Source organism: Salvelinus namaycush, chromosome 37, assembly GCF_016432855.1.
Source record: "Salvelinus namaycush isolate Seneca chromosome 37, SaNama_1.0, whole genome shotgun sequence".
Lineage (NCBI taxonomy): Eukaryota > Metazoa > Chordata > Actinopteri > Salmoniformes > Salmonidae > Salvelinus > Salvelinus namaycush.
Window position 1 is genome coordinate 20,143,481 of NC_052343.1, and position 12,000 is coordinate 20,155,480.

The 12,000-nt window shown below is 42.4% G+C and overlaps 1 pseudogene; it reads left to right on the forward strand.

The window, feature by feature from the left end:
- Positions 1 to 7,606: 7,606 nt before the first annotated feature.
- On the forward strand, positions 7,607 to 11,123 carry LOC120030898 (annotated as a pseudogene).
- The last annotated feature ends 877 nt before the right edge of the window (positions 11,124 to 12,000 follow it).

Here is a 12,000-nt window from a genome sequence, read left to right on the forward strand (position 1 = left end):
TTCAAATAGTTGTTTTCTGTAACAAGTCAACCAGTAAGGCACATTCTTCTACCTAAAAAGGGACATTTCCATTACAGTTTTATTGCATTTGGGTGGGTTCAGAGTCCAGACAGGCAAGGGTCACAACCAGGAGGACTAGCAAAAACAGAGCGAAGGAAAAAGCTGGCGAACAGAATAACACGCAGGTTGACTTGACAAACAAGACAAACTGGCAACAGACAAGCAGGGAACACAGGAATAAGTACCCAGGGACTAATGAGGAAAACAGCTGACACCCGGAGGTGGGTGGAGACAATCACAAAGACAGGTGAAACAGATCAGGGTGTGACAATAGGCCCCTAAAACACTTCTATCCCCAAGCCATAAGACTGGTAAATAGCTAACAAAATGGCTACTAAGACTATCTGAGTTGACCCTTGTATTTATACATTTTTTTGTACTGTGTCTATGCACACTCACAGGACTCTACACACTCACGCACATTGACACTCCAATACACACAACATGTACACACATTTATACTGACTCTACACACACGGACACACACCCACATATAATCTTTATTTAAGCTGCTGCTACTCTGTTTATCGTACATCCTGATGCCTAGTCACTTTAACCCTATACATATGGTGCCTTCGGAAAATATTCAGACCCCTTGACTTTTTCCACATTTTGTTAAATTACAGCCTTATTCTAAAATGGATATACAATTTTTTAAAATCCCTCAGCAATCTACACACAATACCCCATAATGACAAACATTTTTTGACATTTTTACAAATGTATACAAAATAAAAAACAGAAATACCTTATTTACATAAGTATTCAGACTCTTTGTTATGAGACTTGAAATTAAACTCAGGTGCATCCTGTTCCCATTGATCATCCTTGAGATGTTTCTACAACTTGATTGTAGTCCACCTGTGGTAAATTCAGTTGATTGGACACCTGTCTATATAAGGTCCCACAGTTGACAATGCATGTCAGAGCAAAAAGCAAGCCATGGGGTTGAAGGAATTGTCCGTAGAGCTCCGAGACAGAATTATGTCGAGGCACAGATCTGTTATCAATTTTTGAAGCATTGAAGGTCCCCAAGAACACAGTGGTCTCCATCATTCTTAAATGGAAGAAGTTTGGAAACACCAAGTACTTCCTAGAACTGGCCGCCCGGCCAAACTGCGCAGTTCTCTCAATGGGGGAGAAGGGCCTTGGTCAGGTAGGTGACCAAGAACTTGATGGTTGCTCTAGAGCTCCTCTGTGGAGATGGGAGAACCTTCCAGAATGACAACTATCTGTGTTTTTGTTCTACGTTATGTTATTCTTTAGTACTAGATTGATAATGATGGGTTTATATTAAATACTAAAAATTAAATATTAAATACATTTCACTGTACTTCTGCATGTGACAAACTTGAAATTAAAACAAACAGCTTATGAACAAGTCTAACACAATTATCACCATATGTTTCACAATTCCTACTGTGACAATCCTTCCACTCATCCACTTCAAACCAGGGTCTCAGATGGGGGTTAGACTGGTTGTGCAATGGTCGCCTGAAGGGTGCACGTGCGGTTTGCTGCTTGCTGCACATCCCACAAACTGTTGTTGAATCCGTCCCAGATCAGGCTGAGGCTGGTGGAACGGTTTGTCAGGGAAGATAGGGAGGCAGTGGCCGTCATTTTGGTGGGAGACGGTGCTCAAACAGCCCTAAATGGGATACAACAGGAGTTAATGGTCGACGCTGTCCAGTTGGGACTAGAGCCTCGTGGAGGGAGGCCATGGGACCATGTTGGAGGAGCTGTATGAGGCAACAGCAGGATTGGTTACGGGAGGGTTGGGGGTCAGGGGAGGGCGGGGGTCAGAGTGGGGTTCACAGTGAGGGGTGCAGCTGTACAATTGAGCTGAATTCTGTTTTCCATTGCTCCCCACTGACATAACACAAATGCATTGCTATTTGTCCCAGATGACATCCCCCTCTCTGATGCATTAGCTGTGTTTATTTGGGATTTCATAATGGTCCTAGTTGGACAGTTAAGGAACCACACCACACCACACCACGGGACTGGTGTGGTGTGATCATTGGGGTGGAGGGAGGAGGGAGAATGTCTGAAGGACAGAGAACGCAGTAGAGGAAAGCAACCCAGCCTGCATATTTACAATCGGAGAGGGGTTAGGGGAGAGGGGACATGTTTTGTCGACAGATGTGGAATTTAGCAAGAGCTGCTCGCGGGAGGTCAACATCATATCCTCTTGTCTGTAACCCAGAACTGGTCTGTATGCACCATGGTGAGCTTTCAACTGGTCACATCCTTCCAAATAAAAAGCAGAAAGGCCAGAGGCTGGAGGCTGCCTGGGATTGGGTCAGATCTGACCGGAAAGATCTGGACAAAACGTCCACCACAGTGAGGCACAGTCCGTCTGGGTTAGGGTTCTGATGGTAAATGCTTTAACAGGTCCTGACATCACGTCAATGTGGCTGCTGTGAGGAACAGAGACCCCATGCCTGCTCAGTACAGGAACACTACAGGAACGAGAGCCAACTCCTCCCTGGCCCATAGCCCTGGCAACAATGGACAATTAGTGACTGTTGCGGTACAGACTGTCTGAAAAGTTAAGACCCCGTTACATAACAGTTCTCTCAATGGGTCTTTGTCTCTCAATGGGTCTTTGACACACGGCCGTTCTGTCTCCTCAAGCAATGTGCCCAGTCTGCTCTTAAATCTTGTACACTGGTCACAAGATGGGTTGATCAGGTGAGACCATTTGCATACACTTAATGAGTGTATTGTTTGTTTTCCCTCATCCACAATTTGACACTTGTTTATTTACAATGAAATAGAATTGCTTACATTTTTCTTTTGCGAGAGTCACACCACAACACACCACTGCATCAACCTTTTAGCTAAGATCAAGTATAGTACCTGAGTTGCTGCCTGCTAATGATATTGGTCTGGAACACCATCAGGGCAGCATGACTCTTGGCTCGCCCTTCGTGGGAAAGTCTGGCCAGAGGGTGTACTACTGCTCGGTGACAAAACACCCGGAACTGATGTTTGCCATGGTAACCATGTCAGCTCCCCTCTTTGTAGAGATATTATTGTTCAGTTGTTTGTGTTCGTTATTTGTTTGGGATGGGTTTCTGACACATTCACCAATGTTTCACGGCAAAGACTGGACTACGGAAATACCAGAGCCATATATCTGAACATTGCGACAGCGCCACTTTCTCCTCCATAGCTGTTAAGTGATAATTTGACACTTCCGCATTGTCCTGTTTATTTCTGATAGTTTTCAAAACCTATGAAGATTTCCAGTGACAGCAGATATGCAATTTGTTGACAGCACAACACAGTACAGACTTCTATACACATTGAAAGCTAATCAATAAAAACATCTGTCAAATTCGCTGCTCTGTTTTTCATTTCATAGAGAATTGTCAGAGGCGCTCTCGCATTGTTACATCATAAAAATTTCAAGAACTAAGTTCTATATGGGCTCTAACATGGCAGCCGTTCTAAAACCTGGCCTCTCTCTCTCTCTCTCTCTCTCTCTCTCTCTCTCTCTCTCTCTCTCTCTCTCTCTCTCTCTCTCTCTCTCTCTCTCTCTCTCTCTCTCTCTCTCCTCTCTCTCTCTCTCTCTCTCTCTCTCTCTCTCTCTCTCTCTCTCTCTCTCTCTCTCTCTATATATATATATATATATATATATATATATATATATATATATATATATAAATGCAAAGTTTATGACTAAACCAGAAAACACAGTGCTTTTCAATGAGGAGGCTGCCACCACTAAGGCTTAGCATGTCCAAAGCTCTATACCAGGGATTTAAGTTAGTAAGAGTTTCGGTCAGCTAGTTTGACTGATTGTGGTGAAGGTTTTATCTCCATAATAATAATACAATTCTATAGTCATAACAGCATCTTTTTTCAAGGAGTTATTTTTCCCTTGTTCATTTGATTGGGGATTTGATATAATCCAACGGGAGATGTGATACTGTATCCACTGTATGTGACCATTTCAAACGCAGCACGGCCACCTACAGGAAGAAACAGATTGTCTGCCCTACTCAAGAGTAAGACTAAGCGTGACTTTCTGTAGAAGTCTGAAACATTTGACAACAACTGATAGAAAAAGAACAGGCTTGATCAATTATAAACCTACACTTGTTTATTGATGGACTTGACATTTGGAAACAAAACCTGCTGTAATGTTTCCAAGGATCATGTAAGATCTTTGGATATCCTACCAGCTACAACTTTAGCAGGATCCTTCCCTAAGAATCTAGCTATTCCATCCAGACCCTAGTCAAATCTTACAAACATGTCTAGCAGAACGATTGAGTCACTTTGCAGACCCACACTATCCCACAGTTCCATTGGTGAAAAGTTGTACCCCACTGTGAGCTGGAGGACGTGAATGGAGGAAGGGGCTCCAGCCCCCGACCCTGGACCACTCCCTGGCTCCATCCTGGGGCTCTCTCTCACCCCTCTTCACACCGACTCAGGACAAACATGATAGGGCCTGAGTATGAGACCGAGAATGTTCTCCAGTAAAACCGGCAACATCATCCATGGCTGTCCATGCTTATGGCTCTAGCTTTATCCATGCAGGATATAATATATATATATCAATAGGTTGTTGGAAGGAACAAGGGTGAGATGAATTAATTAATGCAGACCGACAGTGACAGACAGTAAAATAAAAATGATCCTGTGTACAAACCGTGATGAATAAAACAAGGAGAGAAATGTAGAAATAAGTGAATACCCTACATGCATTCAAATGGCCAAATCAAGCAGCTATATCTGATAGTTGCCACTTTAAAACACCCACCATCAGAATGTAACCAAAATTACGTTCTTTTACTGTACCCCCTCACTTGTCAATATGTCCCTCACATGCACTTGCACATGCTACAATAAATCAAACAACACCAGCGACACACAAGTGGAAGATATTCTAGCCTCGAGATATTCTAGCCTCGGGGCTCAGTTCTGTAAACTATCATTTTTATTGATCAACAATGCTCTTGATCAATATGTGAATATTACAGAAGCATTCTTCAAGTTTAATAAGGATAAATCACAATAAAAACCTGATTGATATTACCTTTGTATACGCAGCCAGGAGTGTTCTCTTCCTATCTGCTTGAATGATAAACAAGCAAAGTATAGGTTTTATTAATAATTCTACCTTTTTCTTATCGCACAAAGAAATCAGGCGTTCTGCGCACACAACATTATTTGAATTAAACAAAAAAATCTACTTTAATCAACTGCAGTATGTAATCAAATGATATCCTTCAACACATTTAGTTTATGTATGAAATATGCTCCGTTTCTGACTTCGCAGACGGACAATTGCAGGTTGTGGTCCTCCTCCTGTTTGGGATGGATTTTTCCACTCCACGGATGAATGCGAGAGTACGATGTGGGCTGGACGCTTGCTTCCTATTGGTTAGTTCTTTCTCCCGCTCCATCAGTGAGCGAAACGCTGCGAAACGCTGTTTTGAGTGGGCGCGGTAAACATATTCCAGTAGGCTAGCTCAGAGAAATTCCTCCATAATCTCTGGCTAGTCTATGCAATCCTTATGGGCTCAAGCAATGAGTACAACGGGGTCATTACCATCATCCATTTAGACCAATTTTCTGTCCACGTCATTCAACGTTGCGCATGCAGTTCATCAGAAACGTCTTTGTTTATGATCACATGCATCTTCAAATGCAGTTTGTGCAAATTAAAGTGATGCTCCAAAAGTTTTTTATCCTTTCAACCAGTAGTTTGTAAAGTAGTGCTCACCAGCCATAAACAGTCACAGAATTTTTTTTGCTTGATTGTGTACTACATCATTAGTTAAATAAAGGTTAAATAAATAAAAAATACAATAAAATCATCCATTTCATATATGTAACCAATTGCAAAAATGTGTTTTATGATATTATAAATTCCAATTATTCAGACAATATGTTACAAATTTGTAAGTGCTTATAACCCCAGACTGCATCTTTAACACATAACAGATGTCATGTAACGGTCCAGTGTGTAGCTGGTGTAGAGTAAGGCGTAGGACAGCAGATATGAGTAATCAACGTACTTTACTCAAAATTACAAAGCAACATAGCGAGCCCACAAACACGGACCGATGTACAAAGAACAATCACTCACAAACGAAACATGGGGAACAGAGGGTTAAATAATAAACAAGTAATTGGTTGAGTGAAGCCAGGTGTGAAAGACAAAGACAGAACAAATGGAAAATGAAAAGTGGATCGGCGGTGGCTAGAAGGCCGGTGACGTCGACCGCCGAACGCCGCCCGAACAAGGAGAGGGACCGACTTCGGCGGAAGTCGTGACATGTCATCTGAGATGGATTACCTATCAAGCTAGCAAGGCAAGGTAAAATATCACAAATAGAGCTAGATAAAGCAGGAAGAATAATATACTTGTTGAACATAGCTATCAGTCTTGTGTGTTTTCATGGTCATCACTGTTAAAGGACGAATATATATTTTTACAACCAAATCTCTATTTTTGATGTAAATGGAATGTAATAGAATGGTCCAGCCACCTTTTTTGTGATTTCATGTTTTTGAGAAACTTACCCCAAATAGCAAATCACTTCATCATCCTCATTGAGTAGTATGGGGGCCTAGAAAAACACATGAACAAAGGCACCAAAAATGTCCACTTATGTCCTTTTAGAAACGGCAAACATCTCAGTATAGTGTTTTTTTAAATTTAACTAGGCAAGTTAAGAACACATTTGTATTTACAATGACAGCCTGCCCTGGGCCAATTATTCACCACCCTCTGGGACTCCCAATCACTGCAGGATACAATACAGCCTGGATTCGAACCACGGACTGTAGTGATGCCTCTTACACTGAGATGCAGTGCCTTAGACCACTGTACCACTCGTGAGCCCAAATGCAGGTCTTTAGATGTTTGACACAATTTCATGTGTACATCTGCAATGTTGTATTCCCGTTTGCGCAACTCAAGCCGTTTCCCCTATCCAGCTGTTCCATTGTCATTATAACATATTGCTACAGGTAACTGTCAAAATAAAGGAAATGCCAACATAAAGTGTCTTCATACAGTGTTGGGCCACCAGGAGCTGTCAGAACAGCTTCAATGCACCTTGATTCTGTAAGCGTCTGAAACTTCCTGTGTGGAAGCACTCCATGCTTTTAATATACTTTGTATCCCTCATTTACTCAAGTGTTTGGCAGTTACCTGTAGAATGGATGGAGAGGTATTGCTAGAGTGGCAATAAAATGGAATAGAACGTTGCAGATACATTTCGGAATGACACATGTGTACAACATCTAGACCTGCATCACTATACGAACTTTGCTGTTTCTAAAAGGACTTAATTTTTTGTGTTTTTGGTGCCTTTGTTAAAAAAAAAAATTGGGGGCCCCATTTTACACAAGGATGAGGAAGTGGTTTGCTGTTTGGGATAAGTTTCTTAAAAACATGTGAAATCCCAAAAAAGGTGTCTGGACCCTTCCATAACAAAAATAGAGATTTGGTTGTGATGTGGTTAGCTGATATGTAAAATACCTATCCAGGCATTGTAAGATCTGGCATGCATTAGCAATGTCGGAGCAAGGGAACATGACCAATAACACAAGGTACAATAGATAGAAATCGCTCAGCCATTTCCTGGTTGCTAAAATGTTGTTATGTTCGCCTAATTTAAGTTTATGTGACAAAACAAGAAATGTATAGTGTAGAGAATCATTGTAAAATATAAACTGCTGTGAAATATATTTTAAATAACCCAAAATAGTGTATGTTAAGCTGTTTGAAGCTGGTGTACAAAACCGAAAGTAAAAAGACGCAAAAGCTAAACTTAAAGATGGGAAGCATAGAAATAGCACACACAGAACAGATATGCCGCGCATCAGACTTGCTTTCAATAGGAATTACCAATCTATAACTCACTTTTCTATGTGAATTTGATCAGATCGCACACAAAGTTACCTACTGGACCTTGATGAACCAGCCATGTTTATGTTTAGCCTTCCATTCCCGTGACCAGTAATGCTTCCTATACTTTCAATGCATTTTTCTGCAAAATATTGGTAAAGCTTGGCACAAAATAAAAAAGGTGTGTAAACTGCATTTACCCTCCACTGCACCAGTCAGTGCCAATGACATAATTTCAAAGCAAAGTTCAAATGATATTTCATTGTACATAATTGAGGTTTGCCTGATTACCATCGGCGGTGTAAACATAAATCCATGTGCACGCAAGCAAACATGAGTGATGGATTGGCCTATTTGTCAAAGCATCAGCTGCAACACATCACTAACTTCTCTGTCCACAAGACAGTGCTATGCAGGCTTGTTGCAGCACACTGTGAATGACATGCTGGTGTGACTGTGAGCTCAGCCAGCTCAGGCCATAAGGCTCAGCAACCAGCAGGCTGTGTGTGTATTGTGTGGCAGTGGTGGGCACAGCACAGTACAGCACAGGGCAGGCCCGATGGATTAGCATGAGAATGGGGAGTCAGTGAGTGGAGAGAGGGCTGGTATAAAAGAGGGGGGAGCAGAGTTTAATCTCTGTCACAGTAGCGCTCATGACCTCTCCTTGCGTCTCTGCTCCGCCTCCAAGCACTCTTGCTGACTGTGGTTTCTCTCTATTCTCTCCTCCTCCTTGTCTTCCCTTGACTTCTCCTCCACCTCACCCTGCCCTTCCCCCTCCTGCTCCTACTCCTTCTCCTCCTCTCTGTCAGCATGGATGACAACATAGAAACCCACACCTTCTTGTACTTTGCCTACGGCAGCAACCTACTGAAGGAAAGGCTCCAGCTCAAGAACCCCTCCGCTTCCATCCACTGTGTGGCCAGGCTCAAGGTACGACCCGACCCGACCTGGCTATAAGGAGGACCTGGGAAGACACCTGACCTTAACCTGACCCTCTCTATCTCTCCTTCTCTCCAGGACTACAAGCTGATATTTGGGAACTACAAGGGTCTGGCCAGTGACCGCTGACATGGGGGTGTGGCGACCATCGAGAACAGCCCAGCGGACGAGGTGTGGGGAGTGGTATGGAGGATGAACGTGGCCGAACTCGAGTCTCTAGACAGGTAAGATACCTTTATCTAGTTCACCTAATCCTAGTTGGCACATACTGTGTCTACTGTATCCAGGCTGTATCACAACCGGCCGTGATTGGGAGTCCCATAGGGCGGCACGCAATTGGCCCAGCGTCGTCCAGGGTTTGGTCGGTGTAGGCCATCATAGTAAATAAGAATTTGTTCTTAAATGTGGTCCCGTGTGGCTCAGTTGGTAGAGCATGGCGCTTGCAACGCCAGGGTTGTGGGTTCATTCCCCACGGGGGGACCAGGATGAATATGTGTGAACTTTCCAATTTGTAAGTCGCTCTGGATAAGAGCGTCTGCTAAATGACTTAAATGTAAATGTAACTGACTTGTCTAGTTAAAAAATAAATACTTGGTCTGTTGTGTCATTCTGAGTGCTTCTTCATTGTGGTTGATGTGGTCTAGTTCTAACCAGTTCTAAAGTTGTGTGGTTGGGTATATTCATATTTGTGTGTGTGTGTGCAGCCAGGAGAATGTGAGACTATGGGCCTACAGCCCTGTAGAGGTTAACGTGAAGACTCGGGACCAAGAGCTCAACTGTCGCACCTACATCATGAACAGCTGTATTTACGCTCCACCATCGCCACAGTACCTCAAGGAGACACAACTCCTTTTACACGCCCCCCCCCCTCTCTCTCATTCTCTCTCTCACACACTGTCTTACTTTCTCAATCTAGTTATTTCTCTTTTATTCCAAATACATTTAAGAACATGGACTTGACACTGAATCCTGTAAGAAGTTAGGGACCTTACAAAGTGTAGAGAGGAACGTTGTTATTGAAACTGGTGCTCTCCATTGATATACAGTGGGACAATGAAGAGAAATGCAGAAAGTTGTCTCTTAAAAGGTATTTACCAACAAATGTTTTTTCAAATGAATTGTAATAAAACAATATACTCTATATGGTCAAATTCATAACCAAAACAACAGCAAATCAAACACCCACATGTAACGCATTGGAAAAAGGAATTCACACATCACTCATCACTTGTGGATGACAGTGTGGGTGACATCATCCTCTTGAATGAGTCTCTGTCACTCACTCACTGTGGTGGCAAAAATAGCAGTGTTTTGGTGTTTTTTCTGGCGTTTGCCACTGACAGCTCCCAGATGGCTTTGTGTTGAAAAGACAATAGGGAAAGAGCAGCAACCTAGGTCAATAAATTTTTTTGACAATTCACTCACAGCCCCTCTCCAAAATAAAACCTCCCTCTCTGAAGCATCTGGAACGCTACATTTAGGTTCATATTCTGGCTGTCGCAAGAACACAGGATTTGTTTTATTTTTTATTTAGTATATATCCATCAATTCATTCAGGATGTACCCAATCTCATGCACTGTATTGGACAATGTGAACAGTTACTAAACTGTGTTTCCAGATGGTTCATTGCACATCTAAAAGCTCTAGCTAAATAATCAAAGTGGTCTGAGAAAAACAGCCAGCGAATGTAACAGGTGTGGAGCGTGGCTTTGTGACCACGGAAGCTTTGTGCAGTGCTCTGTCGTGTGTGTACCAGACTCATACCTTTGAGCTGAGTGCATTGTTCCTCTGTTATGTTGCGTGTTCTATGTGTGGTCCGATGGGTACAGTATTTGAGATACACACATTCTTGGGGCAGTTACTATAGGATAAGGGTAGTTGCTATTCATGTTCTGGATTGTAATGGTCATTTATTTGTCGTTAGATAACAGAAAATAGTGATTGTCTGATTAATATGGTTTAACTTCTGTTTAAATTATAAATGTTTTATGTTGATTGTTCTCTGGTTGCGCCAGGTGATTTTAATGGGGGCGGAGCAGAATGGCTTGCCGAAGAACTACCAGGAGAAGCTGAGGTCCATCGAGACCAACAAGTATGAGGGCCCACTGCCTGTCATGGCTGAGCTGGAGCGGATTATGAAAAGAGCCAAGGAGAGAGCCAACCACTGATCTGACGCTTAACAACACCTTGCACAAACTGCCATGTTTAGGAACTCAACTCCTGGTAGGACAATAGAAGTTTGCTTCAACATCTTCCATTGTCCTACCAAGAGTTGCGGAATATCTTCTCATCTCCAGTTTGCTCCACTGTTTATGCACCTTGGTTCGAAAGCAAGGTAGCGACAGCATTTATTTTTCTCTAGGAACTCAAACCTGCCTAGAGAGAACTGTGTTCACTAACCCACTGGTTAGAGAAACCCTCAACATTACATCTATAAGTGCTCTTCAGGAATAGTTGTTTACTGACAAATAACAATGATGATGATGACAATGAGCATCCCTCAGACTGTATAGGGATTGAATGTAGAATAAGATCATGTGTATTTGTACTACTTCGGCGGACAATAAAACCTCCCCGGATGTTCTGTGTTGATCTGTATAGAGGGTACAATGGCATTAAATCAGCCTCATTCAAGATAGTCTTTCCAAATCCTATGGGTCAGTGACATGACCACGTTGTCAAGACAGCACAGAAAGATATAAGATCAGGCTACATTCAAGATCACTTCAGCTGTTAATCCTTAAGAGTCTACTGATGCACCCGTGCGTCAATCTAAGTAACATAATAAATAAATCCCCATAAAAATCCACCAATTAAAGCTAGCGATATCTGCTTATGCTGGCCTTCCGCATCTGCAGTAGAAGGTGGCCGAGCTACAGCGGTGTTTGTCAGACCATGAGACATACCAAAAATCGGTCTACTCGCAAAAATGTCTGTAGCATCCAAACGGTTTGGCCAACTAATATGACCACTCTATGGAAAGATGAGACTCTCACGAACACGATGGTGTTCTCCATTTTGTTCTGTTATACACCTCAAAATCAAATAGCTAAATGATCCATGGTATCAACATCTTAAGACAATTCCATATGTTAGCATAGTAGAACCCCCCAAGTGAGTT